Here is an 18,472-nt window from a genome sequence, read left to right on the forward strand (position 1 = left end):
ACCAAAAAACCATCTTCTAAGCAATAGAAATATGCAAACTACAAACTAGTCTCTGAGAAACTCGCCAATGTCAATTGGAAAAAGCTTACTACTGATGACATTGCTGAGAGTTGGCCAAATGTAAAAACAGAAATTCTGCACATTGAAAATTCTTGCATCAGAATTTTTCAGGCAAAACAGGCAAAAAACTTACCCTTTAAAAGTACTAAAGTAAGCAAGCTAATCAACAGAAAACATCCAGCATGGAATTGCTATAGAAAAAATAAGACCTCAGAAAATTATCAAGTCTTCAAATCTTTTTGTAATCAAATAAACAACAAAATAAAGGAGTTAAAGAGAAGGTTTGAGCAAAAATTGGCTGAGGAAGTTAAGGATAACCCTAAATTCTGGCGTTATGCCACTCAGAAATGTTCAAAAGGTGCGCAGTCCCAGATATTTTGCACAATAGTCAATCAGTTGCTGATCCTGAGCTGAAAGTGGAAATTTTCAACCAACATTTCTCTTCTGTTTTTTCCTCCAATTCCAGTATTGTTTATCCCACACTCCTTTATATGATGTACCATATAAGAAGGAACCAATTCTGATTACTGATTAAATAAAAAAAACTAATTTTTTTAGCTGAAAGTAAGGAGCGACATTAAAACTTAAAACGAACAGAAATTACTCCGTATATGAAATGGGTTGTCCCCTCCCCAATCCCTCGCTCTTTACGCTAAAGCTTTTAATTGTTTTAAAAAGTAGAATTGTGGCAGAGTCAAACTTTAGCGTAAAGAGCGAGGGATTGCGGACGGGACAACCCATTTCATATACGGAGTAATTTCTATTCGTTTTAAGTTTTAATGTCGCTCCTTACTTTCGGCTAAAAAAATTAGTTTTTTTTTTATTTAATTTCTGAACGATTTTGAATTAATGCATGTATGGTTTTGGCTCTCCGCACATAAATTATTAAAATGAAATTTGTATATTAATTCTTTTTCTGGCTAAATGGCTTTCTCTTAGTTTTGATCAGACGATTTTGAGAAAAAAGGGGTGGAGAAGGAGGCCTAGTTGCCCTCCAATTTTTCGGTTACTTAAAAAGGCAACTAGAACTTTTAATTTTTAACGAACGTTTTTATTAGTAAAAAATATACGTAACTTAAGAATTAACTTACGTAACAAACTTTCATAATCTTATATTTTTATTATGTATACGAGGGGGTTTGTACCCTCGTTAATACCTCGCTCTTTACAATAAATCGTCATCAGTCTTCTATATAAAGGAGGTTTGTGTCCTAAGCTTGAAGTTGGAATGCCTCTTGCCTCTCCTGTTTTAAAAAAGATATAGAAGTTCTTGAAGATGTGCAGAGGCATGCCACTAAAGTGATATCTGGCATCCAGGGGCTTTCCTACCCTGTAAGACTATCAAAGCTGAATCTCCCTACACTTGTTTACAGGAGAAATAGAGGGGATGCCATTTTAGCCTGCAAGTTAATGAGGGCTAATACTCTCCCATCATTATTCCCTACTGTCGGTACCAACTCAAGAACTAGAGCTCGTCACCTGAAACTTGTCAAGCAGTCTACTATATCTAGAGTCTGTACTCAATTCTTGTCATCATTGTCAACAGTTAGAACAAACTATCTAATGGTACATTTACTGCTGAATCCATTGATGTTTTCAAACAAAAGCTAGATGATTAGTGGTCCTCCAGAGAGTGCAAACTCAATTGGGATGCTACAGAACATGGAACAGCAGCTGGTAACTAATAAATTTTGTATACAACTCAAGTAATTATTCTGGAGCTCTACAAGGTGCAATCCTTAGATTGCTCCTAGCTGCAATTTAAGGTAAATATCCAATAAAGTCAGGCATGTCCCATGATAGTATCATGGGACACATGCTTTTTCTTATCTATATAAATATATAAATAAGATATATATAGTTATACACGCTCAACCCAAGCCTCCCTACCCCCTACAAGCAGATATTCTGAAAGTTTAAAAGTAGGCTGGTGCATGGAATGCAAAACTCAATACATCAAAAATAAGGTTGCTGCTAATCTCATGTTCAAAGGTTCCATGTGTACACCCCAGCTTCATCTTCATGAATGAAGGTGTAAAGAGAGCTGCCAATCTTTGTCTCAAAGGAATCCATTCCTCCATAGGTCTCTCTTAGAAAACCCACCTCAATTGGGTCATAAACACCCATGCAAGAATGTTAAAGATCACTCTTCAATCCAAAACCTTCTACCGCCCAGCTTGATCATCCCACTTTAGAAGTCTTGCATCAGAACTATTTCTTAATATGGATGCCTCCTGTATGTTGGTACTCCAAAAATGTTGTTATCGGTTGTTTCTAGCCAAAATGTTGGGGAGGGAGAGGGAGCAAGGATTTTAACAATTGAGTGGTCATTATTACTGACTGTTTTTTTTTTAATAATTAGCTCAATACCCTTTTCAGATATGCACAAGTCAGTAAAACCGCTGCATTTACCAACCAAGATTCAAATTTCGGTACACATCATGTCACTATTTTAATGCTCTTTATTTAACCAAATGGAAAATTGTGGCACCACCTGTAAATTCACAAAAGAATCGGTAAAACTCCTGCATTTACCAACCAAATTCAATTTCAGTGTTATGATTTTTTTTTCCTTTTTATTTTTTTTTCATCAACAAATGCTGTATTCTTTCTTTCTTTCTTCAACCATCACCAGAAGTAGTTTACTCTACAATGATTGATACTAAATTGTATTATATAGCTTAAATTTTATGTATAAAGTATTATTAATATAATTGTAAAACTTAGGTATTCCAAATGTATAAAACTCATCAAGTTAAAACTTACACATGAAAAGCTGAGAACCTGAGAAAATTTATCTGATTTATAAAAAAGGGAGGAAACACCCAAATCAATCTGAATGAAATTTACACAAAATAGACAAGCCATTTTAACGAAGTTCAGACCATTGTTTCAGTGTATCAGAGAGCCAAGTGTAAAGGTTTTAAACTTGTATTAACAAAAATGAAGAATTTTGCGCTTTTTCTCAGAAGAAAGACAATAGATGCATGTTTTTTTGTGGTTCTTGAAGATCAAGAGAGGAAATTAGAAGTTCTAGGGCCTTTCTAAATGACCAAAAAAGATTGTGCCAATAGGAACTGGCATCTTCTGAAATTTTGTGGCACCAAGCCAAGATTTTTTCCTAGGAAGACAAAGTAGCTATTGGTTGAAAATTCTGATTTAGACAATCAATTTAAAAATATCCAAAAATTGTACATTTAGCTTCCCAGTTGCAAAGAAAGTAATGCTGCTTAGTGACAAATTTGTTCCTGAAAAGTCATGTAGTCCATACAACATAAATGGTTGATAAAACATTGTTAATACCATAATTCCATTAGTAGTGTTTTATTTAGGTTTGAATTAGCCCTGAACTACACCTAGAACCATTAAGAATGGGGGGAGTACCTTGCTGGAGTAGCAAAAATTATCATGTTTGCAGCAATAGCTGTAACCTAGTAAAGAACAAACTATGGCCTATAGAAGCCAAAAATTGAAAAATTAAATTAAAATAAAGAAAAAAACAGGCAAGCGAGAAAAAATTGCCAATTGGATCTGATTCAATATTATTGTAACTATAAGTTTGATTACTTTTCTTCGAAATCATATTTATGGAGCTTTTGAAAGTGGCCTGAAACCCTTCAAATGGTATTGAAAACAGAAACTTACACCATTGCTGAAAAACCCATGCAGGAAAGTTACAGCCCCCACTTTGAACAACAGGGAAAATCACTTTTATTTGTGGGTAGCACTAATGTATCCTCTTTCTTTGGTTTATTGGATAGAGCATCAATGAGGATCTACTGGTACTGTTATTTGTTGTTATAGGGTTATATATAAAAATAAGTTGTCTGTGTGTGGATCTGTGGATCTGTGGATCAGGTGACGATCCACAAAAAAGGTAAAAAACTAAAAACTAAAAAAAAAAACTGAAAAAACTAAAAAAAGGCAAAAACTACAAAAAAAACTAAAAACTAAAAAAAAAAATAAAAAAGCTAAAAAACTAAAAAAACTAAAAAAACTAAAAAACTAAAAAAACTAAAAACTAAAAAAAAACTTAAAAAAAGGAAAAAACTGAAAAATAGAAGAGAAAGAGAAAACTAATAAAATTAAGAATAAAATAAAAAAAAATAAAAAAGATAAAAACTAAAAAAAAAGTAAAAAGAAAAAACGAAAAAAACTAAAAAAGCTAAAAAAAAGGTAAAAACCAATAAAAAACTAAAAAGAAAAAAAGGAAAAAAAACTAAAAAAACTAAAAACTAAAAAAAAAACTTAAAAAAAAAGGAAAAAACTGAAAAATAGAAGAGAAAAAGAAAACTAATAAAATTAAGAATAAAAATAAAAAAAATAAAAAAGATAAAAACTAAAAAAAAAAGTAAAAAGAAAAAACGAAAAAAACTAAAAAAGCTAAAAAAAAAGGTAAAAACCAATAAAAAACTAAAAAGAAAAAAAGGAAAAAACTAAAAAAAAATTTCATCTAAAAAACTAAAAAAAAACTAAAAAAGGTAAAAACTAAAAGAACTAAAAAAGAAAAAAAACTAAAAAAAGGAAAAAAACTGAAAAATAAAGGAGAAACAATCTAAATAAATGACGACACTCAAAGAGAAAGCGACCGGAACAAAAGGAATGTTCGATTAGCAATCAACAAAGCACCGGGACACAGGGAGTATAAATGACGACGACCGGGACACAGGGACATAACTACAAAGGGGACGCCGGGGTGCACAGGGGGATATATAAATGAATAAAATTAAGAATAAAATAAAAAAAAATAAAAAAGATAAAAACTAAAAAAAAGGTAAAAAGAAAAAACGAAAAAAACTAAAAAAGCTAAAAAAAGGTAAAAACCAATAAAAAACTAAAAAGAAAAAAAGGAAAAAAAAACTAAAAAAACTAAAAACTAAAAAAAAAACTTAAAAAAAAGGAAAAAACTGAAAAATAGAAGAGAAAAAGAAAACTAATAAAATTAAGAATAAAAATAAAAAAAATAAAAAAAATAAAAACTAAAAAAAAAAGTAAAAAGAAAAAACGAAAAAAAACTAAAAAAGCTAAAAAAAAGGTAAAAACCAATAAAAAACTAAAAAGAAAAAAAGGAAAAAAACTAAAAAAAATTTTCATCTAAAAAACTAAAAAAAACTAAAAAAGGTAAAAACTAAAAGAACTAAAAAAGAAAAAAAAAATAAAAAAAGGGAAAAAACTGAAAAATAAAGGAGAAACAATCTAAATAAATGACGACACTCAAAGAGAAAGCGACCGGGACAAAAGGAATGTTCGATTAGCAATCAACAAAGCACCGGGACACAGGGAGTATAAATGACGACGACCGGGACACAGGGACATAACTACAAAGGGGACGCCGGGGTGCACAGGGGGATATATAAATGACGATGGCGACTCAGGGAATGGTCGATTCACAGGTGGGACATAGGGACACAACTACAATGGCGCGTAACTAATATGGCGCGTAACGACTTACGCGCGCGGGGGGGCTTGGGGGGGCGCGAAGCGCCCCCACCAACTAGGTGTTGGGGTGGCGCGAAGCGCCACCCCAACAGCTAGTAGGGTTATATATAGTGGTGCCTGGAGCTTTTTTTCACTTGATTTAAATAAGGTCTTATAACGTTATTTTTTTTTTTTACAGAGAATGGAGTGTTAAATTTTCTGACAAAAAAAAAAAACTTATTTTGAACATTGCTGATAGCAAACAGGAAGAGCTGTTAAAACAATTATCACTAGTGTCACATTAATTTTCACTAGTGTCACAGTTACACCCCAGCCCCTTTTGTTATCTATGCACTTTTCTATTTCTTAAGATTACATTTTTATAACATAAAGATTATAAAACATCATCAAAGGTCAGCGTCCTTTAGAGACACTGGGTATAGGTATGCACTTCCAAAATGCCTTCCAAAAGGGTCATTGAGACTCTAGATTCATTCCAAAGAGCTTCATTCACCTTCCTCAGCTACTTTTCAAGATAGACAATAGCCCCTCATTTAGAGGTTTACTGTTTTGTATATAGTCTAGGGCTATGTATGGGACCATTAGGAGGGAGGGAGTGCACATTGTCAGAGTAGGAAATGCTTATATCTGGAAAGAGCATCAGATGGTAGTTTTTTTACAGCCTTTTTTTCAGAAGATTTGTAACTGTAAAGTTCTAGTTGAGATACTTCTTAATATCTCAGAAAGTGGTTGGGTCAGGTAAATGAAGCTTTAAAGAATGAATTCAGGTTTCAAAATACACCATGAAAAAAAAGTTTTTAAAAACGCAATTCCAATTATTTTTGCAGGATGTTAAGCCATATAAAGGTTTATTTCTTAACTTAAGAAACATGTTTGCATTTTTTTAAAGCCTTTGAAGTCAGGATTGAGCAAATGTATGATGCTCAAAACACTTTTCTTTCACCTCATTTGACAAGAAGAAATGTTTCTAGGGTTCCACCTTTATAACATAAAGATTGTAAAAGGTGGTCACAGGTCATATTATTACTTTAGTGGTCCTGCTCTCCATGAGGAAACACATTATAAGAAAAAGAGTAGTACCATTAGATTTCTTTTTTTTTTCTTATCAAATATCATGGTTGCTTTTCTGACAATGCACTCCACCACCTCCCCCTGATGGTTGCATACATAGCTCTATAATATATATATTTTTTTCTATCTCTTGATGTGTTTTACAACTGGTACATTGCCTAGAATTACCTAGAATTTTCCTTAGGCCAACTCTTTTCTTCCTTCTGCTTGTTTGCCTTCAAACTAATATAAATAAAAGAGCTGGCCTATGAAAATTATTGACAATACATAATTGCAGCTATATATCTGTCCGCTAGGATATTGAGAAGTAATGTTTATTGGCACAGATTATTGAAGGAAATAAGTAATTATTTTAGAGTTTTAAAGTAGTTGTCAGAATCTTACAGTGTTTTCTTTTAGAAAGAGGGAATGCTAAACTGATAAGAAAATGATTTAAAAGATTGGATAACAATAGAAGCAGAGATGTTAATGTGATTAACAGATAACTCCTGAATATTATAAAGTAGGTAAGGATATAGGATTGTTAGATAAACAGAATATTGGTCCTAGTTTACAGTTACCAATTCTACCAACACTACCAATTCTTAAAACAACTTTTAAAAGTTTAACACAAAGTACTTAGTTATGTCATTCCAAAGACCATTTTGTTTTGCTTTACCACCCATAAATTTGAAAATATAAAGCCTAATTTACATACTTTCTATTCATTTTGCTGTACATGTTTCTTTTCTCCAAATTGGCTTAACAGCAAAGAAACAACATTAGCAGAATACAGAAATGGAAAAATTAATGGAGAACAGCTTACATAAATTGGACTAGATATTCAGGCGTAATTACCAACCACTAGGCCCAAGGGTGCACAATAATTTATCACTGAGTGATATGTTTCTTAGAAAACACTGGAATGATGTGATTTATTGCCAAAGTGCCAGAGGCAGATGGCTACTGTACTGCCCCTTCACAGAAATGTGATTTAAAGCAACACAAAAAGCAACATTAGCATATAAGTGACCCAATTTCTGTCTTTCTCATCATCTGAAACCATCGAGTGTTCTTGATGGCTTGGAAAATGATTTTGATTTATTTACTGATAAATGGTGTAAGAAAGAGAATAAAAATAAAGAGAGTTTTCAAAGTTGGAAGAATTTAATTATTAGTAGAATACAAAATAAAATATATTCTAACTTAAAAAATAGTAACACTAAATCATTATTTGATAATGCTAAGATTAAACAAGCTTGCTAATCTACAGAATGAATTTGTAATTGTGCTGGTGGATAAAGCTAATAATAATTTTACCATAATTTGTCAGAAGCTGTATTGTGATATCTTAAAAAGGGAGTTATGCACAACTAATGTTTACAAAAAGGTAAATTTAGAGGGTGAGAATTTAATTGAAAAGACAGAAAGAAATACTTTTTAAAAATTTTAATATTAAAATAAATGACAATGATAAAAAGTTCCCTTTCCTATATTGGACTGTAAAATTTCATAAGAATCCCCCAAAACCACGGTTTATTGCTGGAGCAGCTAAATGTCCAACCCGCATTGCTGCTACTGACCTCTCTTTAACTTTAAAGTAAATTATAAATAAACTTAAAATCTATTGTTCTGGTATTAAAAAAATTTCGAATTTTAATCCATATTGGAGTGTTAATAATTCACTGCTGGTGATAGATTCTTTAACAATGGTTTCAGCTAAAAGAATTGATTCTTTTGATTTTGCAACAATGTATACTAATTTATCACTTAATGTAGTGTTAGATAATTTAAAAACGGTTATCAAGAAATCTTTCCTCTTATCTAGTAAAAGGTTCTTAAAAATAGACACTTATAATAAAAAAGCTATATGGACAAATTGCTTTAAGACTACAGTTAACTTGAGATGTTACAGCTTGGATATGATTTTTGAGTTATTAGAATTTGTTTTATACAATACTTATATAAGATTTGGTGGTGATTTGTATAAGCAACTCGTGGGAATTCCCATGGGGGGAATGCCAGCCCATTTATAGCTGACTTGTTTTTAAGTCAACTAGAATATAAATATATGATGGATAAGAATAATCCAAATAATTTAAAACATGTTTTGTCAAATAATAAGATATATTTAGATGATATTCTGGTTTTAAATTGTAAGAATTTCAATGATATTTCTAAAAATATATATCCATCAGTGCTTACTCTTGAACCTAGTCATGGCACTGATCTTGAAGATCATTTCTTAGATTTAAATATTAATATTTCTGATAATAATAAATTAAGTTTTAAAATGTATAATAAAATGGATGATTTTGATTTTGAAGTGATTAGTTTTCCACTCCCTGAAAGTAATATACACTCAAATATCACATATTCGGCGTTTTTCTCACAGTTACTTTGTTATGCAAGGATTTGTAGTAATTATATTGATTTTAAAAATAGATGTAAAATCTTAAGCCAAAAATTGATATTAAGAGGTTTTTCTGCAAATAAATTAACTTAGCAATTTAAAAATTTAGTTTTCATTATAACGAACTTTTAAATAATCACCAAAAGAATTATCTGGAAATGCTTAGGGAAATTTTCGGCTAATTTCGGACGTTTGCGAAATGTTGATGCAGCGCTATCTATTTTGAATTGTGTTTCTAATAGAGCGGATTTTTCAAAAATAGCCACATGGTAATCATTCTATAATTGTTTAGTTCATTCAGGTTTTTTGCAAAGAGTTTATATTTGTGATTTGGTAAAATTTATCACATTTAGTTTACCTATTGCAGCTAAAAAGAGGAATATATTAACAAGATAAGCTTGTTTTGGTGTTACTTGGTTGTTCTACATTTGCTGGTTTTTTTTTCATAGGCATGTATTTTGGGGGTGATATCTGACATGGGGATGCCATGGATATTCTGTGGTAGGCACAACACTTGACTGGGTAGAGAATTTAAAGTGCCAAAACCCTATAGGCAAGTGTATTCTCTTGATGAGCTCTTGTGTTGGGTTGTTGCTCTGAATTATTTGTCTTTACTGTTTTTATTGTTTTTTAAATGACGACTTATACTTATTGACGACATGACTGCCTGTCCATGGATTATTCTTTATGGTTGATTGTGTATGGCTATGCTGTTTGACCTATGTGGTTGTATGGATAAGTAGGGTTAAGGCCTCATTCAAGTGCTGGTCTATATTAATCACTAATTTAGGAAAACAGTTTTCCCTTTCTCCTTCTATCTCCTTTTTTTTTTTAATGTGTTTGTGCTGTTGCATTGATTTCTCTTTTCGTTATGTAAGTCACTTATAAGTGACAGCTTATAAGTGACCAATAACATGGTCACTTATAAGCTGTCAGATGTCTTCAAAGTATAGCAGCTAAGAGCTGGGTATCACCACTCTCTTTCACTACCTTTTGCTCATCAGTTGCATTCTGCTCAGTGCTTTCACTATCACTGATCTTCCTCAAGAGTCTTGCAGAACCAGAGCAGCAAGAATTTTTTAGGCTAAAAGCATCAAAGATTTAATTCTTGCCCTATACATACTTGTAAACAAGGGAGTTGGGTTTTAAAGTAAAGTGCTTTTAAACAAGGACTGCATAATTTTAAAGTTGTTTATTTTTAGTTTTATAGTGTTTCCTCCTCAGGCATAGCAATTGATACTAGGACCAAACTGTTAGATAAAACTAATATTAGCCTAGCCTAAAATTGTTAAATAAGATAATTTTAAATATCATTGTAACTGTTAGGTAAAGTAATTTTTGATAAGTAGAAAGATCAAAAACACCAAGAACTATATTTGGGACCATTGGGGGGGAGGGGGTCATCAGAAAAGCAGCCATGATATTTAGCCCACAAAAAGTATAAAATTAGGAATCTAATGGAACTAATTGTACTTTATTAATATACTTCCTTATTGAAAGTAAAACAACAACCCTGATACCTAGGTTGGTAAAAATTTTTGCAGTTCATATTATTGACTTACCAATAAAGTGAAAATACCACTTGAGGCCTTTTTTAATGTTCTTTACAAATGCAATAATTGCTTCTATTGCAAATTCAAATTTAAGCACTTTTTGACCTAAGCCAACCCAATGTAACTAACCAAACTAAGCCTATAAATAATTTTGGTGCTGAGAAAATGTAGTATTATTTTGTCAAAAATGACCAAAAACACATACTTTAATTGAAAATTTGGCAACAAGGAAGAGGAAAACAGCAATATAAAATTTATTTATCCAGCTTAATTGTGGAAAATCAGTGCTTGTGGATTATATAGAATTAGAAAAATGGATTTATAATGTATGTATGATTTATATGTAGATCACCCATTAAAGTTTAGCAGCCATGCTAAGTCTGTTTCATCTTCTGTAAATAAAACCCTTGGTATCATAAAAAGAACCATCTCCAGCTGACACCCTAGAGTTCTTATGAAGTTATATAAGGCGCTTGTATGTCCACGCCTGGAGGTTGGAATGTCATTGACAGCCCCTATCTTCAAAAAAGATAAGAAGTTGCTTGAGGATGTTCAGCATCATGCCACTAAGATGGTTAGTAACATGAATAAATTTCCATACAAAGAAAGACTATGTTGTTTGAAGCTGCCAACACTGACATACTGATGGAAAAGGGGTGACATTATTTTAACCCAAAAAACCTCTCTAAAAATACCCTTCCCGGTCTCTTTGCACAGCCCTTGCATTCTGGAACTAGAGGACATTCATTGAAGCTCTCAATGCAGTGTTCCACGAATAGACATAGAAGCCACTTCTTCAGTCAAAGAATCATCAATATGTGGAACCAGCTCTCTGAAGAAACAGTTTCTGCTACTTCAACTGACATGTTCAAGTCCCACCTTGATAGGGAATGGCTCTGCCAGGAGTTTCTTTACAACTGGGAAGCTGCAGTCCTCCATAAGAGTTTCATCTAACAGCCACAATCTACACCAAATGAATTCTTTTTTTTTGTGGAGCATCACAAGGATGGATAATCCTTATATTGCTTCAAGCTGTGATTTAAGGTAATTTAAGGTAATAATGAAACAGTAAGTTTGAGACCAATGTTTTAAAGTTTTAGACTAATGTTTTAGGCCTTTTTTATATCCTATATTTTGGTCATTTTCAAGAGCTCAAGAAGTGCTTAAATTTGAATTTGCAATAGCAATTATTATATTTGTAAAAGAAATAAAGGAAGGCCTCAAGCAGTATGTTCACTTTATTGGTAAGTCAATAATCTGAACTGCAAAAAATATACCCCTAAGTCTGTGTCCAGAAAGATTGGGAAAAAGCCTATTTCAATATACTTTTCCAGGGGATCATTAAAGGCTCTAGATTCAATGCTGAGAGTTTTTGACCCCCCCTCCCCCAAAGCTCAACTGTTTCTCAAGATATAAAAAAGTTGCTAATATACTTCCTTATTGAAAGTAAAACCATAACCCTGATACCTAAGTTGGTAAATTTTTTGCAGTTCATATAATTGACTTACCAATAAAGTGAAAACATCACTTGAGGCCTTTTTTTAATGTTCTTTACAAATGTAATAATTGATTCTATTGCAAGTTCAAATTTAAGCACTTTTGACCCAAGCAAACCCAACATGACTAACCTAACTAGGCTTATAAATAATTTTGGTGCTGAGAAAATGTAGTATTATTTTGTCAAAAATGACCAAAAACATACACTTTAATTGAAAATTTGGCATCAAGGAAGAAGAAAACAGCATAAACAGCAAAATAAAATTTGTTCATCCAGCTTAATTTTGGAAAATCAGTGCTTGTGGATTATATAAAAAAAAATGGATTTATAATGAAATAGTATGTTTGAGACCAATGTTTTAAAGTTTGAGACCAATGTTTTAAGCCTTTTTTATACCCCATATTTTGGTCATTTTCTAGAGCTCAAAAAGTGCTTAAATTTGAATTTGCTATAGAAGCAATTATTATATTTGTAAAAAAAATGAAAAAAAGCCTCAAGTGGTATGTTCACTTTATTGGTAAACCAATAATATGAACTGCAAAAAATTCACCCCAAAGTCTGTGTCCAGAAAAATTGGGTAAATAGCCTATTTTAAAATACCTTTCCAGGGGATCATTTAAGGCTCTAGATTCAATGCTTAGAGTTTCTGACTCCTCCCCCCTAGCTCAACTGTTTTTCAAGATATAAAAAAGTTGCTAATAGGCTATAGAATTTAAGGGAAATGTTCAGTTTTGTTTCAAGTGGTCTAAACTAGAAACTATGCTGCAAAGTAGCATGGTTCCCAGTTTAGAGCACTTAGAAATTCTAATTCTAGAAACACATCCATTTCTGGTTGACCCTTCCCTTCCAAGGGGTAAAATAAATGCATAAAGTGGGTTTGCTTACAGATAACATTACCTATAGAGCAAGGTCTATGTTCTTGATTTATTTAATAAGCATTGTTTAAGGTTTTTTCTTCTTTTTTGAGTTTTACCACTCTTTTTTGAATAAATATAGAATACAGACCTCACCCTACTGTCCATAGGGCTCATGGACTAATGCACTTTATTCTATATGTAATGTTACCTGTAAACATGCCCACTTTATACATTTTTAGTCTTGCTGGAGGGGATTTTAGAAAGCTAAAAAAATGGATGCAGTTCTCTAATAATGACAAAGAAACAATATGTGATCATCAGAATGTTGCCATATGCAGTATTACACACTTTTGAGCACTTGGAACAAAACTAAACATTTGCCAAATTCAACTCGCTACCACTAGCCCTACCCTAGGCTACTAAGGAAATCTCTGGCAACTTAGAATCAAACATGGAATTTACTCATAGCCTAGGCACACAGGCATCAAGAATTAACATCTTGATATTAACCACTCTATAAGATACACTTACTGTGGTGACATTTTCTTGGACTGAACAGCATCCAAAAAGCTGTAGCCAGGGCTCAAAATAAGTTTTATTGCCAGTATCCATTAGTTTATTACAACAGATTATTTTGTTGACTTCTTCTCGTGCTAGTGCTTCCAGTTTGTCCCTACCAGATTTCCGACCGGTCAATTTAAAAGGTCTGAAAATTCTGACAACCGACCAGAGAAAATCCGATATTTTTTCTGGCACTAACCCCTGGTTCCCACTGCTAGGTCAATCCCGACACAATTTTTTTCTGGCGGAATAGACGTAAGATAGAATTGGATGGATGTTTAAAAAAGAAATGCAGACTTTTGCGTTGCTGCGACTAATTCTAGAAGAATTTTTAACAGCCACAATTAGCTTTTCAATCAGCTCCATGACTTTGGTTATGATTTTTTTGGAATCGGAACAACGGATGTGATTTGTTGTTTGAGTTGAAATTATTCAGCACATCCGACATTGCAGCAAATCGGATGGTTTTGCGTCCTTTGTCGCACGATATGTGTTGTCACGATATGATGACAGCCCCCTCCGAAGTTCATACGATCACCTTTTCTATAGGAACCTTATATACTCCCAGGGCAGAACTTGCAGCCCTTACCCTGAGGGCTGGGGGGGCTGTCATCCTCAAAAACATAATTTCAAGAATTTTCTACAGCGAAAAACAAAATGGTCATCTCAAAAATTTGATTGGATGTGTTCGGAGAAAAGATGGGTGTGAGTGGGGGCTTAGTTGCCCTTCAGCCATTTTTGACTTTTAAAAAGGGCACTAGCCCTTTCAATTTCCGATCGAATGAGCCCTTTCCGAAGTTTCAACGACAACTTCTTCGATACGAAATGCCATGGTCTAAGACAAAAAAAAATTTGTGCCCACATTGCTCTTAACTTAGGCAGTGCCTAAGTCACTTATCATATGCATATAGCCCGTTGTCAACATATAATGCTTTGTAAAAGAGGTGGTCGTATAATTTCGGAGGGATCTCATTCAATTGTAAATTGGATATTCTAGTACCCTTTTTAAGAGTCAAAAGCAATCAGAGCGAAACTAGCCCCCCCCCACGCCCTGTTTTATCAAAATGAATACCATCGGAATTTTGAGGTAACCATTTTGTTCAAAATACTCCAAAAATCATTAAAAATGCTTCCACGGTTGACACAAGCCCACAGAGCCTGGGGACAGGGATTGTAAGTTATGCTTCGGGAGGATATAAGGTTTTTATGGAAGGGGTGATCTTAAAAACTTTCGAAGAGGCTCATTTGAATGGACATTAAAAGTTTTATTCCAATTCTAAAAGTTGAAAGTGATCAAAGGACAATGAGTCCCCTGATGCCCTCCTTTCCACAAATGCGTTCGATTGAAAGGAACTGGTCTAATTTTGTAGAAGTATTAAGCTAGACATTTTAGGACGAAAGGAATAAATAAATTTTCATCCCAAAGAGTTACAAGATTAGGATTATTATAATTTTAATGCTTTCTAACAAATTAACATTCAATTTCAAAATAGAACAATGGAGGAGGTATTGATAAACAAATTAAAAATATAAAAAAGAAGGAGATAGCATGGTCCGGAAAAAGGTTATTAAGCTGAAAATTAGAGAGAAGTGCTTGATCACTCGCAACTTAACAAGGGCTTCCTAATAAAGAACAGAATCTTTATTTTTATATTTCATCCTCATAAACGTAATCTTGAATCCAATGTTAACTGTTTGATAACAGAAAATTTACTGGTGAGGTTCCATTTTCGATTAAAAATTCAAGTTCAATTTTCATTTTTTGTATTTTACAACATCAAAAAAGTCTGCCCGTAGTTATCTTGATGTTTAAATAGTCTCTTACGGATCAACTCTTTGAAATTTTATTTCTTTAATAAAATAAGCATTCAGGAGAGGATTCTTACCCAAAGCAGTCAAGTTTAGTACAAGATAGTGAAAAGGGTGTTAAAGTGTTAAAAATAATATTTTGCTTCACCACACCGACAGTTTAGAATTAAGTAGATTTTGCTTCTTTTTCTCACTTAGGACAATCATGTCTCGTGCATATGCCGTATTTTGCCGTCATAAGATGTACTCATGATTCGATCAATATTCGTTCCACCAATTAAACAGGAGGTCTCTTTTGACTAAAGAAAACCAAGGTTTGAATTTGATATCTAAATTTCAATTACGGTCCTTTTCAAAGTCTCTAAACTCAGTTTGAGGTTTTTATTCTCCATCTTTGATTTCATTAAAATTTTCCTTAATTTCAATATCTTTTTAACAACGAAAGATGAGAAAACTCATGTTCAACCCAAATGCTGTCACTTTTGGCTTTGAAAAGCATCTGTGTCATAAGGTGAACATCTTCCGCCTTGAGTTGATCCGATCCTACTCCATGCTCAATTTCGATGCACCACAAAGCAGGTTGTTCTATATCAATTCCATTGTTGCTCATATCCAGTTCATCTGGGATGTAAAGGAGGTGTAAATTTAAACAAAAAAGTAAAATTTAATTTTTGTTTCTGACACTAGGGTGCTAATTCGGCCCTTTTGGGCTTGTAATAGCTGTTTTGTTGAAATTAATCTTATTTTATTTTACCTGCTTCACTACTGTGACACACACTGGATTTAAAGGTACAATACTTTTATAACTAAGTTTTACTAAGTACAGCAGCAGGTATTACGAAAAACATAATCGCGGAGTGAAATTAACGTTACAGTTTATTGGAAAGCAATAGATTAAAAAGGATTTATCCTAAAATTTAATTTAAAAAAAATAATTTTAAAAAAAAATAAAAACCACTTAAACCACTTAAAAAATAAAATTTTTTCGTCATGTACTACATTCCTTAGAAGTTTTAAAAGGCTTAATTAGACATGTCAATTTATTCAGACTAGAATGATATGTCACTCGGGGTGATATAATAGACTTGAAACTCCTCCCTAAAAAAATGCTGTCAGCCGGGAGCGTGCCACCATTTCCCCAGAAAATCAGCTATTCGTCGCTGAAAAGAAAATCAGCATAGTAGTTTTCATAATTTTAGAGTATTTTCTTATGCGTAGACCTGACTTTAGACTAAAATTCAGCTAGGTTTCTATCTTGTATGAATCAATTTGTGCGTGAGGGACTGTTTTGGAACGAAGTCAAGTAAGGGGGGGGGGACTTCAAGGAATTCCGTTATTGAAAATGGGCTTTGTATAGTTTTCTTATGATCTTCTTAGGGATTTCGAAAAATTCGGAAAAACTGAGTATCAGCCCTTCAGCGAAGAAGAAGCCAAAAAAAAATTGCGGCTGAAGGCATGCCTTTTTCAACTAAAATACTGGAGTCTAGATAATGGATTATTTTTGAACTTAGCATTTTACATTTCCAGTCGAAATGAACAGTGTTTAATAAGTCTTCAGTAATCTCAATATATTGATTTTTAGCTAAAGGTTGTGGTCTACTCCTTGCCTAATTTATCCTCGTTTGACTAGCAGGGGCAATCTTATTTCCTTTTAAGGGTAACATTTAAATTCTAGACCAGCTACTTTTTCAGGAGACAGATTTTTCTAAGAGACAGATTTTTAAAGGTTAATGGTTATATGAAGAAGGAGTAGAGGTAGGTAACTAACCTAACCTAACTATATTCCAAGATACCAAAAAGTAGTTTGTCTAGAATTTTACCCTTTTCCCTGGAGAATGTTTATGGCCTTAGATTTATTAGGCCTACTCAAAGTTTTATTATTCTAACCTAACCACTTTCCAAGATAGCAAAAATCAGCACATCTAGAATTTTATTCCTCACTTGGTACATCAAATTTGCTCTCTCACAATTCAGTTATTTTTTTAGGGCAAATTCCGTTTTTGAGCATTTGATAGACTAGGGCCCCAATAGTCCATAGTTATCAAAAGTTTAAAAAAATGTTTAAAAAAATGTAAATTTGTATAATTAGCTACTTCATAATTTAGCTTCAATAAAAATTAATATACTACTTGATGCCATTTTTATGCTCTTTCTAATTCAATAGTATCATTGCTTCAGGGGAAAAAATATGTTTAACCCTTAAAGGGCTAATAGAATGTAAAACATCCTATATTTACCAAAAGTTTTGAAGCATATTTCCAATAAAAACTAAATAGAGAGAAAAAATTTCCATTTGCAGCTTAATGAGGAATGGTAGCCTAATTATCATTAGTACTTCCTTGTTAGCTAGTACACACTCAAGAATTGAAGTTAGGTTAATCATAATAAAATATACCAAAATGTCATGAAAATATATTAAAGGGGACACCAAACCCCATTGTATTAAAGATATAAGCCAAACTATCCTAACCAAAATACCAACTAATATTTAATTAAAATATAACTACAATGTAGTTTTCTACTAAGCCAAAGCAAATTGTCTGGTATGAAGACCATGAAAACCAGTTATTGTTTGATCATTGCCCTACAAATTCTTGAGTTTGTACTAGGTAACAAAGAAGTACCTTATCATTATCCTTAGTCTGAATAGTAAAATTTTATCTAGAAAACAAATCTGCAAAAACCTAAAAATGAAGAGCAAGAAACACTGCTAAATAATATCAGTTTTGCTGTGATGTCATTTTATAGGGTTCAGGCTCTTTTTGAAAATTCTACAAATAAATTTTCTTCATAACATTTTCCTATTAAGACTAAGAAAAATAATAATTAGGTTGTTTCTGAATCAGCTGCAACTGGCAGTTTTTCTCACAAGACAGTTTTTAAGCTTGTTTTTAAACCTTTGGCAATTATGGATAATTTTACCTTTTTAGGCCTCATTAAGAGCTCAGAACAGAATTTGCCTCAGAAACAATTACCTTAAATTACAGCTAGGAACAATCTGAGGGTTTCTCCTTGCAGAGCTCCAGAATGATGACTTGAGCTATATACAAAGCTCATTAGTGACCAGGTGTATTTTCATGTTCAGAACCATCCCAATTGAGTTCACACTCTTTAGAGGACCACTAAGCATCTAGCATTTATTTGAAAACACCAACAGATTCAGCAGTAACTGCTTCATTTGATAGTTTGTTTTAACTGTTGACAATGTGTGATGAAGTGATTTGATGCAGAC

At 32.7% G+C, this 18,472-nt stretch overlaps 1 protein-coding gene across 4 annotated transcripts in view; it reads left to right on the forward strand.

Moving 5' to 3' along the window:
- The first annotated feature begins 16,624 nt into the window (after positions 1 to 16,624).
- Positions 16,625 to 18,472, forward strand: part of LOC136031350 (cyclic AMP-responsive element-binding protein 3-like protein 1) — a 52,964-nt gene continuing 51,116 nt past the window's right edge. Inside the window, exon 1 of one of the 4 annotated variants that reach the window (XM_065710845.1) lies at positions 16,625 to 16,693. The gene's annotated coding sequence lies outside the window, so the exon portion shown is untranslated. Of the gene's footprint in view, positions 16,829 to 18,472 lie in introns of all 4 variants that reach the window. The other 3 variants (XM_065710846.1, XM_065710844.1, XM_065710847.1) reach the window with 3 other exon arrangements.

Source organism: Artemia franciscana, chromosome 9, assembly GCF_032884065.1.
Source record: "Artemia franciscana chromosome 9, ASM3288406v1, whole genome shotgun sequence".
NCBI lineage: Eukaryota > Metazoa > Arthropoda > Branchiopoda > Anostraca > Artemiidae > Artemia > Artemia franciscana.